Genomic DNA, 24,399 nt, shown 5'->3' on the forward strand with positions numbered 1-24,399 from the left:
AATAGCCGAATTTTGCCTTTTATACTCTCATTTTTGGTGCGCTACTTATCTGAGTTTTGAGTGCCGGCAGCGTTTTGCGGCAGTATAAAAGGAGAGCCAAACCGTGTTGTGCTTCATTCTTCCATCAGTGGTCAAGGTGAAAGGTTGCTGTTTAAAAATTCCACAAAATCATCATGGGTCGCGGAAAGCACTGCACACCAGAGGAGCGAAAACACATTCAGGGGCTGTATCGTGAGAACGTGCCAATCAAGACAATCTGCAAGGCGTTCGGCCGTTCGCGGACGTTTGTGGACAACGCCATTCGTAGCGAGGCTACGGGTAAATCGACAGGTCGTCCGCGAAAAACAACGGCCGACGTTGACGCGCGGATTGTTGAGATGATCAGGACGGATCCTTTCAAAACTTGCACTCGTATCAAGCAGGAGCTTGGTTTGCAAGTTTCGGCGAAAACGGTGTCTCGCCGTTTACACGCCGCTGGGTTCTGTGCCCGGAGACCGAGGAAGGTTCGTAAGCTGCAGCCGCACCACGTAGAAGCGCGCATTCGGTTTGCCGAAGAACATTTAGCAGCATCCATCTTTTGGTGGAGCAAAATCATTTTTTCGGATGAGTCCAGAATCAATCTGGATGGTTCGGACGGCATTAAATACGTCTGGCGCTTTCCTAATCAGGCGTATCATCCGAAAAATACGATAAAAACCCTTAGTCACGGAGGCGGCCACGTAATGGTGTGGGGTTGCTTCTCCTGGCACGGCCCGGGTCCTTTGTTCCGTATCAACGGGACACTGAACTCGGAAGGGTATAGAAAAATACTTAGTCGTGAGATGTTGCCATACGCCCGACAACAATTCGGAGACGAAGAGCATTACATCTTTCAGCATGATAACGACTCTAAGCACACATCGCGAACAGTTAAATGTTATTTGGCAAACCAGGATGTGCAAGTTCTACCGTGGCCTGCGTTGAGTCCTGACCTCAACCCGATTGAAAATCTGTGGTCAACTCTCAAGCGTCAGCTTAAGAACCAGCCTGCACGTTCAGCCGATGATCTATGGACACGCTGCAAGTTTATGTGGGAACGCATAGACAGAAGCGAATGCCGTAATCTCATCGGCGATATGGCCAAACGCTGTCAGGAAGTGATAGCGAATAACGGTCACCAGATTGACCGTTAGAATGTGTTTTCGCTCAGTGGAACACCGCAACACCTCCTCCCAACAACCACTTAAACAGTCCTTTTCAGGGCTACCAAATATTTCTGACAAGAACTATGTCTTTCGGTCACAGAAAAAAGTTCCTATTTTTATGTCCACCAGTGTACCTCTCCAATGTTGGTAAACTAGTGTGCTCATTTGTAAACAAACCCAAGTAAACAAAGCCCATTTGACAGGTGCCAAACCTACTCGATCGGTATTTCAGCACAGTGGGCTTATCCGAGGAAGTTAGAGTCAAATGTTTTATTTTCCAAAATGTTCAAGTTTGCAGTTTATAATTCTCGAAATAAAAATTGGTTTGAAGCTAGTTAATACAGCTAAGCAATCAATAATTTCATTCGATTTTGCTCTTACCAGATCAAACCAATTTCATTTTTATTAAGACACTGGAATAGATTATCAAGAAAAATATATCAAAATTTGACACGTTCATCCTCTGATTAGCTCGTAGTGCTGATTGTCTGTCAAAAACGTCGTCGGTAACGCGTGATCGGTATAGAAGTAGGGTATAAATTTGGAAAACAAAAATTATATCTTCTTCTGAACACTAATTAAGCGATATTTGAAGTGAAAACACAACTATGAATGACCATAAAGAAGGAAAAGAGTAAGTACAAGTTGAAAAAATATCTTTTTTATCGATGAATTCAATGTTTATAATATTTCAGGAAAACTCGTTCGACAAAATGTCAGCTGGAAAAACTGGTGGAACTAATGGAGCGAAATCCAGAGCAAGCTAAAGGTGCGGGTTCCAATCCTACAGGATTTTGGAAAATGGTAGCTTTGGAACTCAATTCATTAGGCCCAGCAGTTAAGGAAGGAGCAGCTTGGAAAAGGGTATGTTGTAGTGTTGGGTCATACGATTCATTTCACGACCCGACCCGGAGTCGGGTGCGAGCCAGCCGGAATCGATTCCGACCCGTGGGTGCAGCGGGTGCGCTAGGTCGGAGTCGGAATCAAATCCGACCCGCGGGTGCAATGAGTTCGGGTCGATCCGAAAGATCAGGTGCGAGAAAGCATAAGCGACTCCGACCCGTTGGTGCAGCGAGTTCGGGTCGGGTCGGGCCACGGTAGGTTTAGTTTGACCCGAGGGTGCAGCGAGTTTGGGTCGACCCGAAAGATCAGTAGGTGCGAGAAAGCATAAGCTTCTCCGACCCGTTGGTGCAGTTCGGGTCGGGTCGAGTCAAGATAGGTTCAATCCGACCCGACCCGACCCGAACTCGTTGCACCAACGGGTCGGATTCGCTTATGCTTTCTCGCACCTACCGGAGTCGTTGCACCCACTGAACCTACTTGTACCTTTCGGGTCGACCCGAACGACTCCGGGTCGCTTACGGATGGCTCCGACCCGATAGGTTCGGGTCGACCCGCCTATCACAAGTATGTTGTTGTTAAATGAAAATACAAAACCCATTTAATTATTCAAAATTCTTCTTTTTTTTGCAGACATGGATTAAAAAAAGTCGATCGTGAAGAAAAAGCTCGGCTACAATAAAAAAGAAATGCAGAAAACCGGAGGTGGAAAGCCGACGTTTAATAAACTAAGCGAGTTATAAGAGCGTATTGCAGGTATCACAAATGTGCGAGAGATATCTGCCATATTCGACGATAGCATATGCGTTGGAATCAAGCAATCCTCTGCAGACAAACGCTACGAGTTGAATCAACCGGGGCCATTACATCATTGCAATGCTATAGAACAGCAGGAACCATCGCACCTTAGCCATACTACCGATCGGCCGGGACCATCACACTATTCACAGACCACAGAACATCCGGAACCATCGCACCAAACTCATACTACTGATCAACCAGGACCACCACACTCTTCGCAATCCACAGACCACTCGGAACCATCACACCATACTATCAACCAAGCAGAACCACCTCAACCTATGGATATCATAGAACTGCCGGAACCAATACAATTCATACATAATACAGAACAGCCGGGATCATCGCACAATAGCAACAATATGAATCAACAGCCAAGCTGATTTTCAAAAAAGGGTACTACAGCAAAATGATGAGATGAACAAACATCTTGGCGAAATTTCCAGCAAATTAAAAATATTAGCAGAGGGAACTTTGGGCTTTTTTGAAGAAATGCTAAAAATAATGAAAGATAAAAACTAATGTAATAAATCACACAAAAAAAAAATTGTGCGCTGAATTCTTTTTATTCTGGGTAGCTTAATTGAGGATCATCGTTATTCATTAAATTCGTCGGTAATACCATGCATGATGAGAAGGTTGTGTAACATGCAACAAACGTTTATGATACGAACACATTTGTTCGGTGCATAATGTAGTAGCCTTTCACCATTCAAGCAGCGAAATCGTGCTTTGAGCAAACCAAACGGTCTTTCAATAATGGAACGTGCTTTGGCATGCTGTTCATTGAACAACGAATCTGGACTATTTGGCTCTACATTTCTGCGCGGCTTAATAAGCCAAGGTTTCGAAGGATAAGCTAAGTCTCCTAGAATATATTAGAAAGCGTAAAATGTTAAGATAAACTTAAAATGTGACATAAAAGCGTAACATGTGAATAGACCAACCCAAGAGTTTAAACATTCGGTCTCCATTTCTCCATTTTTCTTCAAAATATGAAGAAATCGGACTGGAATTATAAATGTAAGAATCGTGATCTGAGCCGCCAAACCTCGCGTCTACAAAACGGATTATTTACCTGTGGTCACATATCTGGAACATAAGTTTCATATAATTTTATGGCTGTTAAATTATTGCACATCACATATTTACCATCAAAGCGTTAAGACTATAAAATCCCTTTCTATTGAAATAATAGATTGAGTTGTCGTGAGGCGCAACGATTCTTATATGGGTTCCATCGATGCACATTACTACACCAGGAACAGGTAATTTTGAGTAAAAGTATCTTCTGGCATCTGCTCTCTCGTCTTCTGTTAGATCCATGGTAATTGCGTATGTTAGTTCACGCTCCAGAACTGTTAAGGTTTGATCTAACGTTTCTCAAAAAGTAGATTGGCCAATTGTCATGGTAAAATCGTTACCAACACCCTGTTGGTAAGATCCTTGTGCAAAAAACCTTAACACAGTAGCCAGTTTTTGTTCCGCAGATAAACCACGGTTATGTTTTGAAGCAATGAATGGGGCTATTTTTGCAAGAATTTCCTCGAACAGGCTCTTCGGGAGTCGAAAATTTTGCATAAATCTAGAAAAGAAACATATCATCCAGTATTAAGATCAAAGTTCTATGAACAATTAAACAAACAGAAAAGAAACAGCTCACACATCAACACGATTGACGAGAAAACAAAACTCCAGGTTCTACTTACGCTTTATCGGATAATTCAAGCGGATTTAGTTGTTTCCGCAGTACCCTACGATGTTGTGCAAGATTTTTATCCGCATCATCATTTCACCAGTGAAAAATAAAGAATTAAGCATAATTTTCCAATACTTTTTGTTATGCAGCACTTTTTTCGGTTGCTAACTGGCTTTGTGACTTGTAAACAACCCTAGACTGACAAGCCAGTTTGACAGGTGACGAAACTACTCGATCTGTAATTATATCGATCGATATAATTTTATCGACCGGTAAGTGAAATGCGTACGCGATACCAATTCGAGTAAATAAATTTATTGGTCGATATAGCCAAACCGGAGGTTAATTTTTATCGACTGGTTGGCGATAGGCGCCTATGTTTGAAATCGTTGCAGCTAAGATGGCTTTAGTGAAGATGCTTCAACAAGAACACTTTGTAGCGGAGATAAAGGAGCTAGCGAGTGGGCGTGTCATTGCACCGAGCTCTAAATTGAAGAAATTGGAAGCATTTCTGGATAAAGAAGGATTGTTGCGGGTTGGTGGACGTTTGTCACAACTAGCAATTCCTTATACGGAGAAGCATCCTCTGATTCTGCCTGGCAGCGCACATCTGATGAAGTTACTGGAACGTGTGTACCACGTTCGAGCTATGCATGGTGGTCCGAGAAGCTATGCAACGTTGGCAGCTATGAGACGGGAATTTTGGCCAATCAACGGGAGGAGCGTGGTGAACGGCGTTTGCAGAAGCTGTGTTATTTGTTTCAAAGCGGCACCCTCAACAGTGGCACAACCTTCAGGACAACTACCGGAACCGCGCGCTACTCCTTCTCGACCGTTCTCAGTGGTTGGCATGGATTACTGTGGACCATTCTATTTGTGACCGGTGTATCGGCGGGCGGCGGCGCAAAAGAGCTACATGGCAGTCTTCGTTTGCTTTTCGATGAAAGCAATACATCTGGAGTTGGTGGAGGACTTATCGACGGCAGCGTTTATGGCAGCATTTATTCGGTTTGTTTCCCGGCGTGGTCTTCCATCCAAGGTCTACTCGGATAATGGACTCAACTTTCGCGGCGCCAGCAGTGAGCTGAAGGAGTTGTATGAACTCCTGAACGAACCAGAGAATCAACAGCGTATCCAGAACCCAAATAACATTTTAAGTTTTATCATAGTTCTAACAATGTTGTTATCATTATGGCATTAAGTATTCAGTTAATAGGTGTTTTTCTTGTATGTCCTCATAAAACCATTATAAAGCTCTTTTAAGCCTGAAAGGGCCCATCTTCAGAACTCTATTAAAACTATTCGTTGCAACCTTCTCTAGACTTTAAGATCTTGTACCTTGAAAATTTAATTCAATCTCCAAGTACATGTTACGACTGAGATAATCATATTTTAATAAGATTCAATGATCTTTAGAAAGTCTTTAAAACACATAAAAAATGAAATCATGGGATAAAAATCAGAATCCGTACCACTGTGAAATTGTTATTCTTGAAAGATTTCAGTGACAATAAAAATACAACCATAACATTATCTGCCTGTGAATCGTGATAGTCAACAAATGAAATAGTCACATTGCCGAAGGGCAAATTTAAATGCCAAGAAAGTTTTACTGACGAAATATTACATTGTACCTCGAATTTTGACGAAGCGCCGACATAATAATATTCTTAATAAATAAAGAAAAAACAATAAAAAAATTTAATTAAAAAGGACTGCCGAGTGTTCTGCTATTTTCGAATAATAATAAAAAAAACCTTTGAGTTTAATCCCATAATGTAGCATAGTGTAAAGTAATATCAAGTTAAAAAAAGGTCATGTATTTTTAAAGATTTTAACTATAAGCATGAAATCAAACACTTGCATACTCAGAAATTCAATATGGCATACACATTTATTTACCAATAAATGTGATTTTCATTAATAAAAATAGTTTCCATTGCATTAAGACACTTATGTATGTAGAATTGTATGTAGAGTCGAAAGTTAGTATTGCCTGTTGCAATCGGAATAATAGCCGGCATCGCGAATAAATGAACTCTTTTTAACAGTCGTTTAAAGTTCATTTTGGTTTAACCGAGTTCATTTGTTGTTCATTCCTGTTAAAATAAACGATCGTCAAAACAGTTAACGACTGCTCGATATCGCATATAGGCAAACACGGGGAAAAAATTCGAGCAGTATAATTAAACGACTGTTAATTTGTATCGCATACGCTCTTGACCGTCGTTTGTTTAACGGCGGCATAGGACCAGTCGTTAAAATTAACAAATGAACTCAATGCGTTCGCGATGCCAAATTCTAGCAATTTTTAACGACTCTGGTTAATTTTTAACGACTGTTAATTTTAAACCAATTCTTTCGCGATACCAGCTAAAAATAGCTACAGCGTGATGGGAGGTCAGATCCAGGAATCAAATAAAGAATTACCAACAAAACAAGTGAGCGTGTGCGGGAAGGAATATGTGGCTCTGATCGACACCGGGAGCGAGGTATCACTCATGCGTGAAGATGTTTTCGCGGGACTTCCACCGCAGTTCAAACAATGGAAACAATCGAACCACATTTTGAGAGGGCTAGGTGGAGTGCCCCAAAATGGATTCGGCGAAGCCACACTTGCCGTAAACATAGACAATTGGGTATATCAGGTGCAGTGGATTCTGGTACCATACGAGTCGATTAGAATACCCCTTATCGTAGGCATGGATTTTTTTGCATTCTGTTAATTACAATATTAACAACGAAACGGTCATGATCGAGCCACGAAGAAACGAGCAAGTGTTTTGGATACAGAGAAATGAAGAAGAACAGGAACGACAACAGCATGTAGACAGTATTTTAAGCGAAGTGATGAACACAATGTGCAACAGCGAGACAATGGAACCGGTTATCCCGCCTCAATTTCGGGGCGAGATTATGACAATGATCGAGACATACAATAAAACCAGCTGCAGTGAGAGAAAAGAAACGTGTCCAGTTAAGTTGGAAATTGTTCCAGACGGACAGATAATGCCGATCCGCCACCCACCAAGCAGATTGTCTTTTTCGGAATCTGAAGCAGTGGATGCGCAAGTGGATGAGTGGCTTAAAGAGGGTATTGTTAGGCCTTCTGTATCGAATTTTGCGAGCCTTATAGTTGTAGTGAAGTAAAAAGACGGGAGCAACCGGGTGTGTGTCGATTATCGGAAATTGAATTCGATGATTTTGAAAGACGGTTTCCCTATACCAGTAATCGATGATGTCGTGCAAAAACTGCAATGTGCACAATGGTTCACAGTTATGGACCTGGAGAATGGATTTTTCCATGTGCCGGTAGGAGAGACCAGTAAAAAATATACAGCGTTTTGTAATTCGCCCGCAGTGTTTATCCGGTATGTGAATCATGTGTTTCGGAATCTAATTACAAACAACCTACTGGATTTGTACATGGATGACATGGTTATCCATGGCTCAACCGAACGAGAATGTTTATGGAAAACGAAAAGAGTGTTAAAAGTGGCAGCAGAGCACGGTTTGAACATTTAGTGGAAAAAGTGCCAGTTCATGCAAAGGGAAATAACGTTTTTGGGTCATCGGGTGAAAACTGGACAGATATCGCCAAGTGTGAAAAAAATAAATGCAGTGAAACATTTTCGTACTCCGCAGAACGTTAAAGCAGTGCAAGCGATCCTGGGATTAACGGGGTTTTTCCGGAAGTTTGTAAAAGACTATTCGAAAATCGCCAGGCCGCTTACGGATTTGTTCAAGAAAGGTACATCTTTCGAAATAACAGGAAGTGCATTGGAAGCCTTCAAAAGGCTAAAGGAGGAATCAATAAAAGAGCCAGTGTTAAGGTTATTTGACCCCGAAGCAAAAACGAAACTACATACGGACGCTTCAAAAGCAGGGTTTGGTGCAACATTGTTACAATGGGTAGAAGGAAAATTGCATCCAGTGTAATTTTTTAGTAAAAAGACAAGTGAATCGGAATCCAACAAACATAGCTACGTGCTCGAGGCTAAAGCATTGTTTTTAGCGGTTAAAAAGTTTCGGCAGTATCTTTTGGGTCGTCCTTTTAAATTAGTTACTGACTGTGCAGCGTTTAAGTGTACATTGAAAAAAATCGGAAGTGCCGCAGGAATTGCTACCGTGGGTGATGTTCTTACAAGATTTTGTATTTGAAGTTGAACACCGATCGGGTAAAAAAAATGCAGCACGTGGACTGTTTGAGCCGATATCCGACGGAAGTGATGACTCTGACGAATGAACTAATAGCACGTATTCGTAAGAACCAACAACAGGACGAGATGGTGAAAGCAATTAGTGAAATTCTATTGGATAGGCACTACATCGTATAAATTGAAAGGTGGACTTTTATACACTGTAGTGGATGGAAACGAACTATTAGTGATTCCACGAAACATGAGGAAGCTCGAACTGTGTGAAGTGCATCTTACACAACAAAAAGTTAGGACGACAAGAGGGATGCTTGAACACAATCGACAAAGGAGATGCGCCTCTACGCGCATTGCATTTGGACCATGTGGGGCCCATGGACGCCACTTCAAAACAATACAGGTATATTTTAACCGTGGTGGATGGGTTTTCTAAATTTGTTTGGCTTTATCCTACTAGAACAACGAATGCGGAGGAAGTGTTGCAAAAACTGGAGAGTTGGTCGTCGATATTCGGATATCCGACTCGAGTAATAACGGACAGAGGGGCAGCGTTCACGGCTAAGGTGTTTGCCGAATTCGTTCAGAAGCAAAACATCGAGCATATCGTCTCCACCACGGGAGTACCACGAGGAAACGGCCAGACGGAACGTATAAATCGGACGGTTTTATCAGTGCTGGGAAAACTATCGATGGGAGATACCGCTAAGTGGTATAGACAAGTCAACAGAGTTCAACGGTCGGTAAACGGGCACCTTAATTCGTCAACAGGGAGATCTCCATTTGAATTAATGTTCGGGGTCAGAATGAGACAGGCATCTGATGATTTATTACACGACATGCTGGAAAAAGAATGGTATGAAGAATACGAACGGGATCGACAGGGTATGAGACAAAAGGCCAGAAAAGAAATAGAGTTGGCGCAAAAGAGATATAACGAGCAATTTGATAAGAAACAAACGGGACATGGGTATAAGATTGGTGATTTGGTAGCGATAAAGAGAACTCAAATTGTAGCAGGAAGAAAGTTAGCTAATGAATTTTTAGGTCCGTACGAAATAACGAAGGTTAAAGGAAATGGGCGGTATGACGTTAAAAAGGCAGCTAGTTGCGAAGGGCCTCAAGTTACGAGTACGAGTGACGACAATATCAAACTATGGTCATATGCTACGATTGAATCTGATGACGAATTGTCTGACGAAGACGAATTAGATGAAGATCAGGAATTAAAGGAATAGGGATAAGTAAACTAGGTGTAGGACATCGAGGATCGAAGTCCATCAGGAAGGGCCGAATGTAGAATTGTATGTAGAGTCGAAAGTTAGTATTGCCTGATGCAATCGGAATAATGTTATAAAGAAGAGAACTTGGGCTGAGCGGTCAGTCGTTGATCAGAACTCAATAAAACAACACCGCCAGAAAAGATAAAGGTCTGTGTCAACGGTCTCCCTCATTCGGTCCACCTCCTCCACCCCTCGGTCGGTTTTCGGTCGTCGTGATACGGTTGTGTTGGTTCATGGTTCGCAAGTGTTGAAGTATTCACCGCCCTCCCTCCATCCGTTTCCTCTCTCTATCTTTCTTACATGTATATCTTGATTTACCTCTTTCACACATTTTTTTATTTAACATGTATGGCAACAAGCAATGTTTAGACTTAAAACTCTTAGTTTACCTATTCATGTGCTCTGTTAAGCATAAATGACTGTACAGCATTGTACGCGATGACATGTGAAACATGTTAACCTGTATGGCAGCACTAGCGCAAGCTATTGTGTCTTAGGAAGCTTCATCGTGTCAAGTGTCAAACTTATTAACAAAAGCGTCTGTCGTTGTAGTGCTCCCGAAAGAATTGAAATTCAGTGTTGCAATTAAACAAAATTGTCCTGTAAGTTGAATAGTTGACCGGTAAGGACAGTCTTTAATTCAGTCTTTAAGGAAAGTCTTTGATTTTATCGATTATAGTTTCAGAATGCCTTATAAAATCGTACAAACGATTGAAGTAGGTGAAGCATGCTTGAGCGTCGTTCCGAGCCGTTGGGAAGTGAAAGGGATCCTTCATTGGCCAAAAAAACACCTAGTGACAAAGCTCCAACTCGAAGAGGATTCTGTGCCTTCGGATAAATGGGAAAAACTCAACAGCATTAAAAAAGGGAGTTTGCTACACGCGCCGAAGCCTACGATGAACTCAAAAAAATGGAGGAAAAATCGGACACGGAAGTAGATGAGCAAGTTTTGCTGCGTCCGCAAAGACAACGACACCAGCGCGTTTAAGACTGTTTAAATTTTGTGAAGCAGGATTTTAACGAGATCGTGGAAGCATTCAACCTGCCGTTGATCTCCACATCCTTTTTTAAAACATCTTCCATTTCAACTACGAAACGGTTCAATAATAGATTGGCATCACTTGGTTTGCCTTTTACACAATAAATGCCTTAGAAAAGTCCGTGGATCCGTGGATCGGAAAAAAACTCCCGGTATCTTTTTGTCAAGTAAACCCATAGGCGACTTCAGGGCATTTTTTTTGTAGAGATTGTGTGGATTCCCGAGGCGTTGGTTTGATGTTTGTTGTTGGTTCAACTGCATTTTGAAAAGGCTGATTTACTGCTCGTAATGTTTCCAATATTCTTATAGGATGTGTTTGCACAATTTTCAGATAGTTTTTAGCTACATTTCGCCTAAAACTTCCACTCGATTTTATTCTGCTCAATTTGTCATACATGATAGCTACTTTTGTTGGTTCAAAAATATGACAACTAGCGTAGGTATTAAGAGATTATAGTTTTAACGAGCGTAATATTAGACAGGATGGACTTATTGCGAGTTTTAAATAGATCTTACAGGGTTTTCCATTCTAATTAACAACTGTCCACAGTCTACTAGCAATCCTCGATTTCAAAAACACAATTGTCTACCACTTACAAACAAGTGAAGCCGTTTTTGGTACACTGTCCATTTCAATTTCACAATTGTCGTCTTCGAAAACACACGTCAGATGCGGCACGGTTTGTTTTGGTTTTGGCTGGAACGTGTATCACTTGTAGTTGGGCTGCTGGGCAACATGGACATGTAAGGCATTTTATGTATACTTTAATCTTTCAATACAATGCAGGAATTTTGACATTTATCGGTGCTTTTACTGGTAACCAATGAAAAAAAAATTACAACGTCCCAAAATAACCTAAAAACTGTAACGATCCAAGAATAACTAAAACCAAATGATAAAACTGCTTAACATGTCCAAATTGCCCAGCTTTCCTATTTTCTGATATTCAATCAAGACCTGTTTACAACATGGTTCAATTCTTACAGACAAGTGATACACGTTCCAGCCAAAACCGTGCCGCATCTGACGTGTGTTTTCGAAGACGACAATTGTGTAATTGAAATGGACAGTGTACCAAAAACGGCTTGACTTGTGTGTAAGTGGTAGACAATTGTGTTTTTCAAATCGAGGATTGCTAGTAGACTGTGGACAATTGTTAATTGGAATGGAAAACCCTGTAAATCAACGGTTTTTTTAAAGCTCTTTACAGCACATTTACAGTGCGATTAAAATCACCCAAAAAAAACAGCAATTTTGGTTTTAATAGGTGGTTGTGTAGGTGTTTTATAATGTTTTAAAGATGCTCGTATTTCAAAGACTGCTTAGCAAGTAAAAATTGTGTATTACGACATTTATTTCTTAAGTCAACCATGATAAAACTTTGATAAGACATGTTTAAATCTAAAAAGCGTAGGAAATGTTCCTTGGTAATGCAGCTCTCGAAGATGACATCGAGTGGCACTTCATCCCGCCACATGCTCCGAACTACGGTGGTTTGTGGGAGGCGGCCGTCAAGTCTGCTAAGCGGATCCTGCGGAAGGTACTGGGCAACCAGAGACTTTCTTTTCCTGAGATGACAACGGTATTAACGCAGATCGAGGTGCAGCTGAACAGCCGTCCTTTGACTCCACGAAGACTCATCGGAAATGAATGTCCTTACACCAGGGCATTTCTTGATTGGGGCACCCCAGACGGCGTTACCCGAGAAGGATGTCTCCAATCAACCTGAAAATCGTTTACGTCGTTATGTACAGATTCAGCGATTGGTCCAGCTGCATTGGAAGCGATGGCAGCGAGAATATTTAAGTGACTTGCACAATTATGGGCAACGTGTATCTGTTGAAAGAGTTGAAGAGGGACAGGTAGTTCTTTTGAAGGAGGATAATGTGCCAGTTTGTGAATGGCCAATGAGAAGAATCGAGAAAACTTTTGTAGGGCCAGAGTTACGAGTAGTTAAAGTGCGCATTCAGAAAGGCAGTTATACCCGACCAGCTTCAAAGGTTTGCGCAACACTTGAAACACCAAGGATTTTGTTCAGCCATTTTTCTTTAACTTCACTAAAACTTGTAATTTGTAAGAGCGTTTCTACATACACCGAGAATGCAGCTGAGAAAATAACTGACAGCATGCTTTGACAGCGACTGACAGCATTTTCGGATGGAGTTGATTTTTGATGGAGGATGGGTGGAGCTGAGAAAAAATTGAATTGGCAGTTTATAGCGATCGATCAATTATAGTGTGCATTTTTGCCGTCTAATAATCGTAGATATATTATTTAAAAGTAAAAGAAACTTTTTTGACTTCATTTTATCGATTAAAATGGATTTTTTCAACATAATTTTAAAAGTCTCATCTCGGCGCTTTTCAAAGCTTCTATACACACCAGCGTGAGAAACCGGTTGTAAATTCTCTCATAGCCATCTCTCAGCTGCTTTCTCGGTGTATGTAGAAACGCTCTAACACAACATAGGACTAAAATAAAACTAGCAAACGTAATCAAACCCATATAAACACACTGTGTTTTCGCTAAAGCATCGTCGCCATAAAATTCTACAAGCAAGCGATAACTTTCCGTAGCTTTTTTTCTGTCTAAAAAAATGACCCAACAAAACCTCCTGCCAATGCTGTCTTTTTCTCCAATTTTCGAAGTTATTCATAGTGAAAAATAATAATGATGCACACAAGATAAAATTGTTTTGTTGACTGATTTTGATAGCTGTCAAATGTACCTTCAAAATTACATATATATATGTATAAATTACATATACATTACATTACATATATATATATATATATATATATATATATATATATATATATATATATATGTATACATGTATATGTATATATATATATATATATATATATATATATATATATATATATATATATATATATATATATATATATATAAAGTTCTTTAAAGAGGCCTCTATAAATTATTCCAACAATGTATATAAAGTTCGAGCTTTCACCATATTTGTTGCTAAGGACATCTAGCGTCAAATTCCGGTTATTAAGTTGTACACCCGATATTAAGCACATTCGTGAAGTTTTAGTTAAATGACTGAAGGAGTTTGATCTCCGTTTTAATCATGCACTTGTCGCCATGCGTAATGAGATGTTGTCAACACTTACTAAGAAAGACGTTAACACGCACACAACCTCACACTCTGTTCGTTCAATAGTGGACCGCCTGGAAATGCAACCATCTTTCACCAACACATTCACACCACTCAGTGCACGCAATAGTGAATCCATCCGCACTTCTCAAAATGCACCGAAGCGCAATGCGCCTAAACGCAGACTTGTCGATTATTCACCACCAATTACAAAAAACCACCGATAATGCCGCTCCTCTACTTTTTGGCACAGCAATTACAACACCGTCTCGGGTCTTAGCTACGGTTCCGATGGAACAAAAGTTCTGGCTGTATTTGACTCGAATAGCCCCCTCGGTATCAGACCAAGATGTGAAAGCGATGGTTACTCACCAACTAGGCACTGATGACGTCACCGTTATTAGGCTGCTGCCACGGGATCGCGATACGAGCACTCTCACTTTTGTTTCGTTTAAGGTGGGATTAATGCTCTCGCTTAAAAACAAGGCTCTCGCTCCGACTACCTGACCTGCGGGATTGATTTTCCGTGAATTCACTGACCGTCGATCGCCTGTTCAAAATTTTTGGTGTCCTGCTTCTCGAGACCTTCCCCACAAACCTTCGGAAATCTATACCAACACACACCACGCATCAATGCCATATCCCACCACGGGTCCTCACCTTGCTCATTGCCCATCACCGAAACCGATCGCACATTGCACGATAGAGCCGTCCACCGAAGCCACACGCCCCGAAACAACAGACAGACAGCAAGTAACAATCCAGCAATAGTTGATAACAGTACTAATAATCAGCTGGCACCCCGCTCCTCACCATACCTTGGCGTAGCACCAATCACTGCTGTGGGCCTCCATGATAGTTCGGCTCATACTCACCAGAATGTCTCTTCTAACTTACATCTGCACGTGTTTTATCAGAACGTTAGAGGAATTCGTACCAAACTTAATAATCTACGTCTAGCTCTGGGAGAATCTGATTACGACATAATTGCACTAACAGAAACGTGGCTCGACGAGTCAATACCATCCTCTCTCATCTCTGATGATTCCTATTCAATTTACCGATGTGATCGTAATGGTGAGAACAGTTCTCGCTCTCGCGGCGGAGGAGTGCTGATCGCATGCTCTTCTAAGCTCTCTAGTACACAGATAACACATACATATGCAACTCTGGAGCTGGTCTGGTCGTGTATCAAGCTTAATCATGTGTCCATTTACATCGGAGTAGTTTACATTCCACCGGACCGGAGTAAGTGTGACGATACGTTAAACGCTCTGCATGATAGTGTCAGTGTAATTGTGGAGAGAATGAAACCGACTGATTTTTTGCTGCTATTGGGAGACTTTAACAAACCATCTCTCTCCTGGATCGCTTCACCATGTGACGTCAACTGTTTTATCCCTTCGATGACCGACAATGATGGATCGCTAACGGATGGAATGGTGCTTAATGGATTGTCACAGATATCGGGAGTGAAAAATGCTTTTGATCGCCAACTGGACCTTATTTTCGTAAACCAGAATGCTAAATCGGCCAGCTCAGAGATTTCTGAATCCAACACACCGCTTCTTAATCTTGACAATTACCATCCGGCATTAGAATTAGCAATATCAATTCAAACTTCTGTTTCTGCTCCGTTCGCTCGTTCTAACCCTAGAGTAAAACGTTTTGATTTTCGTAAAATGGACTTTGGTGCTTTTGAGCAATTTATGTTGAATTCGGACCTTAATTTTATTGAATCAGCCCCTTCTATCGACGATGCCGTGAATCAACTTAATCATGTTATCCTTTCATCCTTCCCTCTTTGCTGTCCCATCCTAAATCCTCCTCCTAAGCCTGCGTGGTCGAACAGATCCTTAAAAGCTTTACGAACGGATAAGAAGCGTAAACAGCGTGCATATATGCATACTCGCTCTCAACATACCCAACGGGTATACAAATATGCTTCCACAGCATATCGTATTTACAACAGAGCGTGCTATAAACTATACATCATGCGTCTCCAATTAAGATTTATCTCTGACCCTCGATCTTTCTGGCGATTTGCTAATAATCGTCGCAACTCTATCGGCATCCCTTCCATAATTTCCCTTGGCGATGAAGTGGCTGATACGCCCTCCAGCTGCAGCGAGTTATTTGCTAGACATTTTTCTAGCGTATTTGTGGACCCAGACTCCAGTCCAGTATCCTTATCTGATAGCTTAGCATATGTACCAAGTGATATAATTTCCTGCAACATAGTGGCTATCGATGATGAGGTCATTTACTCAGCATTGAAAAAATTAAAAAAATACTTTTCGTCGGGTCCAGATGGCATACCCGCTTGCATATTGAAAAAATTCAGCACTTTGTTTGTTCCCATACTTAAACGCCTGTATGTGAGATCCTTTCAAGAGGGAACCTTTCCAGCTGTTTGGAAAATTGCTTGGATATGTCCTATTTTTAAAAAAGGTGACCGTTCAGTCGCTTCAAATTATCGTGGTGTGTCCATTCTATGTGCTATGGCTAAGGTGTTTGAGTCACTCGTTCATACTGCCATTCTTCCATGCGTAACAAACTATATAACGCAACATCAACACGGATTTATGCCTAAACGATCCACCACGAGCAACCTAATGCACTTTGTGTCTTCATTAATGTCGAATATTGCATGTAATCGTCAAGTGGATGCAATATATACTGATTTTAAAGTCGCTTTTGACAGTCTACCACATGACCTGCTAATAGCTAAGCTAAAGAAATTAGGAATAGGCTATCCTTTAATAACTTGGCTAAATTCATTTATAGCAAACCGTAGCTACACAGTCAAAATAGAGAATTTCCTCTCTTCTACATTCATAGGCCAGTCGGGTGTACCCCAGGGAAGTGCGCTTAGCCCTTTACTGTTTATCTTATACATAAACGATTGTATTAATGTTCTACCTGCTGATGGATATCTTCTATTTGCTGACGACTTAAAGATATTTCTTCCTGTGTCCTCTATTGTTGATTGTCAAACCCTTCAGAGTTTTTTAAATAATTTTTCATCTTGGTGCTCGTCTAATGGGTTAGTGCTTTGTCCCCCTAAATGCTGTGTTGTCTCTTTTGGTCGTCCTAACAGGAAAATTACATGGAATTACTTTTTTGGTCAAACTCAAATCTTTAGAGAGTCTTCTATTAAGGACCTTGGTGTTTGGCTCGATGACTCCCTCACATTCAAGGATCAGATCAATCATGTCGTTGCTAAAGCGAACAAAGCGTTGGGACTAATAATTCGTCTTGCCTCTGAGTTGAGAGATCCGCTATGCCTGAAGGCGCTTTACTGTTGCTGGGTTCGATCTATTCTGGATTACGCTAGTGTTGTGTGGACCCCGGCTGGAGGTGTCGCTATACAGAGACTAGAGAGAGTGCAGAGGAAGTTTACGCCTATCGCTATTCGTAGATTTCTGCACGGACATAATGCACTTGTGCCCTCTTATTCTCTCCGCTGTCGTATGTTGGGCTTGATGGAAATCAAATCCCGGCATTCACACGCGCAGTCTTACTTCATTGCCAGCCTCCTGACTTCCAATATCGATGCTCCTTCGCTCCTCAGCTCCATTCCTATTTACGTCCCTTCTCGTCGTCTCCGCGACAGACCTCCCATTTTTATCCCCTCCCGCCGTTCTGTTTTTGGTCAGAGAGATCCATTTTCGAGAGCTTGCGCAGCATTTAATGAAGCTTATGATTTGTTCGACTACCACGTCCCCTTGTCTAGTTTTCGCTCTCGTCTTTCTGAGTCCTTGTCTCTATCATCAACCTCCCATCCTTAACACTTCCTTCTTCCTTAGTTTGTAAGACATATTATTGTGAAACCCTAGGCGGCTGACAATATGAAATAAATAATAATAATAATAATAATGACGTGTAAGGCCGAAAATACACGAACTGGAATTTCGCGGCTGCGGAATTTCGCATGCTGTCAAACCAATATACAAAGTGTCAACGGCAATTTTCCCGCCCTGTCATATCCATACATTTTTCAGCAAACGGAATTCCGCGGCCGCGAAATTCCGGTCCGTGTATTGTCGGCGAACCTCTGCTCAGTCTGTACAAACAACTACCTGTTTTGTTCCTGCTGCTAATGCGTTTCGCACTGCCCGTTCCACTGCTTCTGTTTACTATCAAAACGTGCGGGGACTGCGCACAAAGGTCGATGAGTTTCGCCTGTCGGTGTTGAAATCCAATTTCGAAACGTGGCTCGATCCTAGCCTAGCTTCGGCTTTGCTGTTTGACCCCCTGTTAGGGGACTTCAACCAACCTCTTGTCTCCTGGTCAGCCGCTCAGCATGATCCGCTGACATCAGCATGATCAGCGTACGCAGTCGGCTCTCTTTGCTCTGTTTACGGACGTGATGCACCATAGCGGACTTTTCCAGCTCAATGGTCATCTTAACACCAGCGGACGCGTATTAGACCTGGTATATGTGAATAATGCTGTTGCTTCTGTTTGCTTTCCGCTAGAACTTTGCCTCACCCGCTGTTAGCAATTGACGCCTATCACCCTGCGCTTGAGTTGGCCATCCCGTTACCACGAGAGGATTCAGCCGTTCCTGCGTTAAAACCACGCCTTGACTACGCGCGGACCGACTTTAGAAGGCTTCTGCTGATGTTCACGGATGTCTTCGAATGTTCCCGTTATGCCACTCTTGACCTCGCTGTGAACGATTTTGAGCGGTTCATGTCGTAAACCCTGAATGAGTACACGCTGGTTAAACGACCTAAACAATGCGCTCCTTAGGGTGCAGTAGCGGATATAGGGCACCGGAGGGCCTAGGCGGTAAGATGTGCAGAGTAGTGATGGGAAAAATGATTTTTTTGTCGAAATTGATTCCAGCTAGCTTCGCAGTGTTCTGGAATCGATTCCGCGATCAGAATCGGGTCCGGAATCGGAATTGACCTGGGAATCGCAATTTGCTCGCAAAGTCAACTCTGGAATCGGCTCCGGAGTCATCTTCGGAATCGGCTCCGGAATCAGCTCCGGAATTGGCCCTGGAATTGATTCATAACACGGAATCGGAATCGGGTAGTTCCGATTCCGAGCTCCCACCACTAGTGCAGCGGCCCCGTGTAAACCACGCAAACAATGAGACCCCAAAATTTGGCTGATTCATACAGAGGGGTATGAGGGCCACCACGCAAACAATGAGACCCCAAATTTTGAGTGATTCAGGCCGAGGGGTATGAGGAAGCTTGAGGAAGCAAGGAGAAACGCGCTGCGGTGAGAGTTCGCATTCTGTTTTACACGCGCGCTTCACTAACACCAATACAAATACCGTGCTTTGACGAGCCGTCTGTGAATGTGTGTGTCTTCTTTCAGCGAGCTCAACAACTTGGATCTGCTCGTCACATCGTGTTGTCTCGCTTACACTACAGCATCGAACCATCGCTCCGTATGTCCCCCCCTCCTACGCGTACAAAACCACCAGTACAGCGCGACGCTTTGACGGAGATGGTTGTGCGCGTTTTGTTCTCCCGCGCGCAGTGTTTGTGCGTTGATGCGCATTTCGTTCAAAGTCTCGTGCGCCGGTTTGTTTTGGTGAAGTGTGCAGTGAATAAACAGTGTGCACAGACGCACATGCAGTGCGTGGATCGACAGGTAAGAATTTGATGAACAGAGTCAACGCAAAATGTCGACAAGTTTCCCGCAGCCTGGCTCGACCCGGTACTTTGCAGTATGACGCCATTCGTGTATATGATAGATTCTGAATGTGTTGTGAAAGTGTACTTTATGTTTCAATAAAGTGTTTAATGAAATGAAAAATGAGCGTGTTTGTGTTTGTTTTTAGAATAAGTGCGTATTTGCGATCGTGTCTATTCATGAAAGAAAACGAGAAACGAAAGAAACAACTATCTTTACATGTGTTCGTAGCATGGCTCGAAAGAACACAAACACATTGAGAACTGCAGAGCGCACCGTGTGTTGCGGGTGGTGAGGGGGAGGGCTCGCGCGAGGGTGTAACTCATTCGTCGAAGAGACACTGCCACGCAAACAATGAGACCCCAAATTTTGAGTGATTCATGCCAAGGGGTATGAGGAAGCTTGAGGAAGTAAGGAGAAACGCGCTGCGATGAGAGTTCGCATTCTGTTTTACACGCGCGCTTCACTAACACCAATACAAATACCGTGCTTTGGCGAGCCGTCTGTGAATGTGTGTGTGTCTTCTTTCAGCGAGCTCAACTTGGAGCTGCTCGTCACATCGTGTTGTCTCGTTTACACTACAGCATCGAACCATCGCTCCGTATGTCCCCCCCTCCTACGCGTGCAAAACCACCAGTACAGCGCGACGCTTTGCCGGAGATGGTTGTGCGTGTTTTGTTCAAAGTCCCGCGCGCAGTGTTTGTGCGTTGGTGCGCATTTCATTGAAAGTCTCGTGCGCCGGTATGTTTTGGTGAAGTGTGCAGTGAATAAACAGTGTGCACAGACGCACATGCAGTGCGTGGATAGACAGGTAAGAATTTACTGAACAGAGTCAACGCAGATTGTCGACAAGTTTCCCGCAGCCTGGCTCGACCCGGTATGACGTCATTCGTGAGTATGAAGGATTCTAAATGTGTACTTTAGTGTGTACTTTATGTTTCAATAAAGTGTTTAATGTAATAAAAAATGACAGTGTTTGTGTTTAGTTTTAGAATAAGTGCATGAAAGAAAACGAAAAACGAAAGAAACAACTATCTTTACATGTGTTCGTTGCATGGCTCGAAAGAACACAAACACATTGAGAACTGCAGAGCGCACCGTGCGTTACGGGTGGGAAGGGGGAGAGCTCGCGCGAGGGTGTAACTCATTCGTCGAAGGGGCACTGTATTTCGACAGCGTCACTCAAATCACTCAAAAAATACACTCATTTTGCCGGACGGGTGTATTTCGACAGCGTCACTCAAATCACTCAAAAAATAAACTCATTTTGCCGGACGGGCAGTTATTCACCGCGGCGTTGTAAGAGCGGGCTCAAGAAATGTGTTGCCATCCCTAGAATTTCATGTGAGCGCCGTACGTTCCCGCTACGAACGGATTCAATACAGGGTTTTCAATGATATTCAGCCGTACCGGCGAACTCGTTCGTTCCTGGGAACGTTCGCCGCGACACTCATTTTCACTCATTTCATAGCCGTCTAGATAAAAAATTAGAAAACCGTATAGATTTTGTACTGGCCAACCTAGTGGTACAACCCTGTCCACTCATGAGAGACGAATGTTTCTCGTCGAACGAGCTCGCCGGTACGGCTGATTATTGACATGTTCAGCGAGTTGTTGATTCGTTCGGGCATATAATTGACACTTTCAGCGAGATATTGAATTGTTCGGAAGCAGGCGTTGAAAAGTTCGGCGATACTATAGAGCTGTCACTCTCGTACCCTTTGGAATGCAGCTTGCATCATTCTAATCAGAAGGTAAACAAACGGTTTTCGTAAAAATATGTTTGTTTTAACTAATTCATGTATTTAACAGCTTGGGGAATGATTATTAGCTACTTTTAGGACTTTTAAGGATGAAAAATTGAACCCTGCGGCACAGTGTGTAAACAAAACAAATGACAGCACTACAGAATCGCTGAACATGTCAACGCCTGCTTACGAACAATTCAATATCTCGCTGAAAGTGTCAATTATATGCCCGAACGAATCAACAACTCGCTGAACATGTGAATAATCAGCCGTACCGGCGAACTCGTTCGACGAGAAACATTCGTCTCTCATGAGTGGACAGGGTTGTACCACTAGGTTGGCCAGTACAAAATCTATACGGTTTTCTAATTTTTATCTAGACGGCTATGAAATGAGTGAAAATGAGTGTCGCGGCGAACGTTCCCAGGAACAAACGAGTTCGCCGGTACGGCTGAATATCATTGAAAACCCTGTATTGAATCCGTTCGTAGCGGGAATGTACGGCGCTCACATGAAATTCTACCACGCAAACAATGAGACCCCAAATTTTGAGTGATTCATGCCGAGGGGTATGAGGAAGCTTGAGGAAGCACGGAGAAGCGCGCTGCGATGAGAGTTCGCATTCTGTTTTACACGCGCGCTTCACTAACACCAATACAAATACCGTGCTTTGACGAGCCGTCTGTGAATGTGTGTGTGTCTTCTTTCAGCGAGCTCACCAACTTGGATCTGCTCGTCACATCGTGTTGTCTCGCTCACACTACAGCATCGAACCATCGATCCGTATGTCCCCCCCTCCTACGCGTACAAAACCACCAGTACAGCGCGACGCTTTGTCGGAGATGGTTGTGCGCGTTTGGTTCTAAGTTCCGCGCGCAGTGTTTGTGCGTTGATGCCCATTTCGTCTAAGTCTCGTGCGCCGGTGTGTTTTGGTGAAGTGTGCAGTGAATAAACAGTGTGCACAGACGCACATGCAGTGCGTGGATCGACAGGTAAGAATTTGCTGAACAGAGGCAACGCAGATTGTCGACAAGTTTCCCGCAGCCTGGCTCGACCCGGTATGACGTCATTCGTGAGTATGAAGGATTCTAAATGTGTACTTTAGTGTGTACTTTATGTTTCAATAAAGTGTTTAATGTAATAAAAAATGACAGTGTTTGTGTTTAGTTTTAGAATAAGTGCATGAAAGAAAACGAAAAACGAAAGAAACAACTATCTTTACATGTGTTCGTAGCATGGCTCGAAAGAACACAAACACATTGAGAACTGCAGAGCGCACCGTGCGTTACGGGTTGGGAGGGAGGGCTCGTGCGAGGGTGTAACTCATTCGTCGAAGAGACACTGTATTTCGACAGCGTAACTCAAATCACTCAAAAAATTCACTCATTTTGCCGGACGGGTAGGGACGGCAACACATTTCTTGAGCCCGCTCTCACAACGCCGCGGTGAATAACTGTAGCAACCACGCAAACAATGAGACCCCAAATTTTGAGTGATTCAGGCCGAGGGGTATGAGGAAGCTTGAGGAAGCAAGGAGAAACGCGCTGCGGTGAGAGTTCGCATTCTGTTTTACACGCGCGCTTCACTAACACCAATACAAATACCGTGCTTTGACGAGCCGTCTGTGAATGTGTGTTCTTTCAGCGAGCTCAACTTGGAGCTGCTCGTCACATCGTGTTGTCTCGCTTACACTACAGCATCGAACCATCGCTCCGTATGTCCCCCCCTCCTACGCGTACAAAACCACCAGTACAGCGCGACGCTTTGACGGAGATGGTTGTGCGCGTTTTGTTCTCCCGCGCGCAGTGTTTGTGCGTTGATGCGCATTTAGTTATAAGTCTCGTGCGCCGGTGTGTTTTGGTGAAGTGTGCAGTGAATAAACAGTGTGCACAGACGCACATGCAGTGCGTGGATAGACAGGTAAGAATTTACTGAACAGAGTCAACGCAAAATGTCGACAAGTTTCCCGCAGCCTGGCTCGACCCGGTACTTTGCTGTATGACGTCATTCGTGAGTATGAAGGATTCTGAATGTGTTGTGAAAGTGTACTTTATGTTTCAATAAAGTGTTTAATGAAATAAAAAATGATCGTGTTTGTGTTTGTTGTTAGAATAAGTGCGTATTTGCGATCGTGTCTATTCATGAAAGAAAACGAGAAACGAAAGAAACAACTATCTTTACATGTGTTCGTAGCATGGCTCGAAAGAACACAAACACATTGAGAACTGCAGAGCGCACCGTGTGTTGCGGGTGGTGAGGGGGAGGGCTCGCGCGAGGGTGTAACTCATTCGTCGAAGAGACACTGTATTTCGACAGCGTCACTCAAATAACTCAAAAATACACTCATTTTGCCGGACGGGAAATCACTCGGACGGGGTCCCGTCCGGCAAAATGAGTGTATTTTTTGAGTGATTTGAGTACCATCCTTCGTTAGCAGTTACTCAAACCCGCGCACTTGGAAATACACATTAAAAAGCACACGCTCTTTCTACTACTCCTACTACTACTACACACCCACACACACACACACATACACACACTCACACACACACACACACACACACACACACACACACACACACACACACACACACACACACACACACACACACACACACACACACACACACACACACACACACACACACACACACAAACACAAGTAACGTGGCAAAACAAGTGCACGGTGCGTTGAAAACACCAGGGTTCTATCTTAATGTCCGATACTGTACCCTTCGGCCTGAATCACTCAAAATTTGGGGTCTCATTGTTTGCGTGGACACCATCAATTCCAGATCAAGTCGAGAAAAAGGCGAACGGTTTCCATACAGATTCTCTCTGAGATTGTTGAGAGGGAATACATAACATGG

At 42.9% G+C, this 24,399-nt stretch overlaps 1 protein-coding gene and 1 long non-coding RNA gene across 7 annotated transcripts in view; both read right to left on the minus strand.

The window, feature by feature from the left end:
- Positions 1–24,399, minus strand: part of LOC120900210 (serine/threonine-protein kinase meng-po) — a 320,097-nt gene that overhangs the window by 62,078 nt on the left and 233,620 nt on the right. The window lies entirely within an intron of this gene.
- LOC120900217 lies at positions 11,615–15,270 on the minus strand. Of its 2 annotated transcripts, none has more exons than XR_005739169.1 (3): positions 14,496–15,270; positions 14,140–14,403; positions 11,615–12,726 (listed from the first exon to the last, which is right to left on the minus strand). It is a non-coding gene; the product is annotated as an uncharacterized LOC120900217 (long non-coding RNA). The 2 variants fall into 2 exon arrangements; XR_005739168.1 differs by having other exon boundaries at positions 11,615–12,837.

Source organism: Anopheles arabiensis, chromosome 3 (genome assembly GCF_016920715.1).
Source record: "Anopheles arabiensis isolate DONGOLA chromosome 3, AaraD3, whole genome shotgun sequence".
Classification (NCBI taxonomy): Eukaryota; Metazoa; Arthropoda; class Insecta; order Diptera; family Culicidae; genus Anopheles; species Anopheles arabiensis.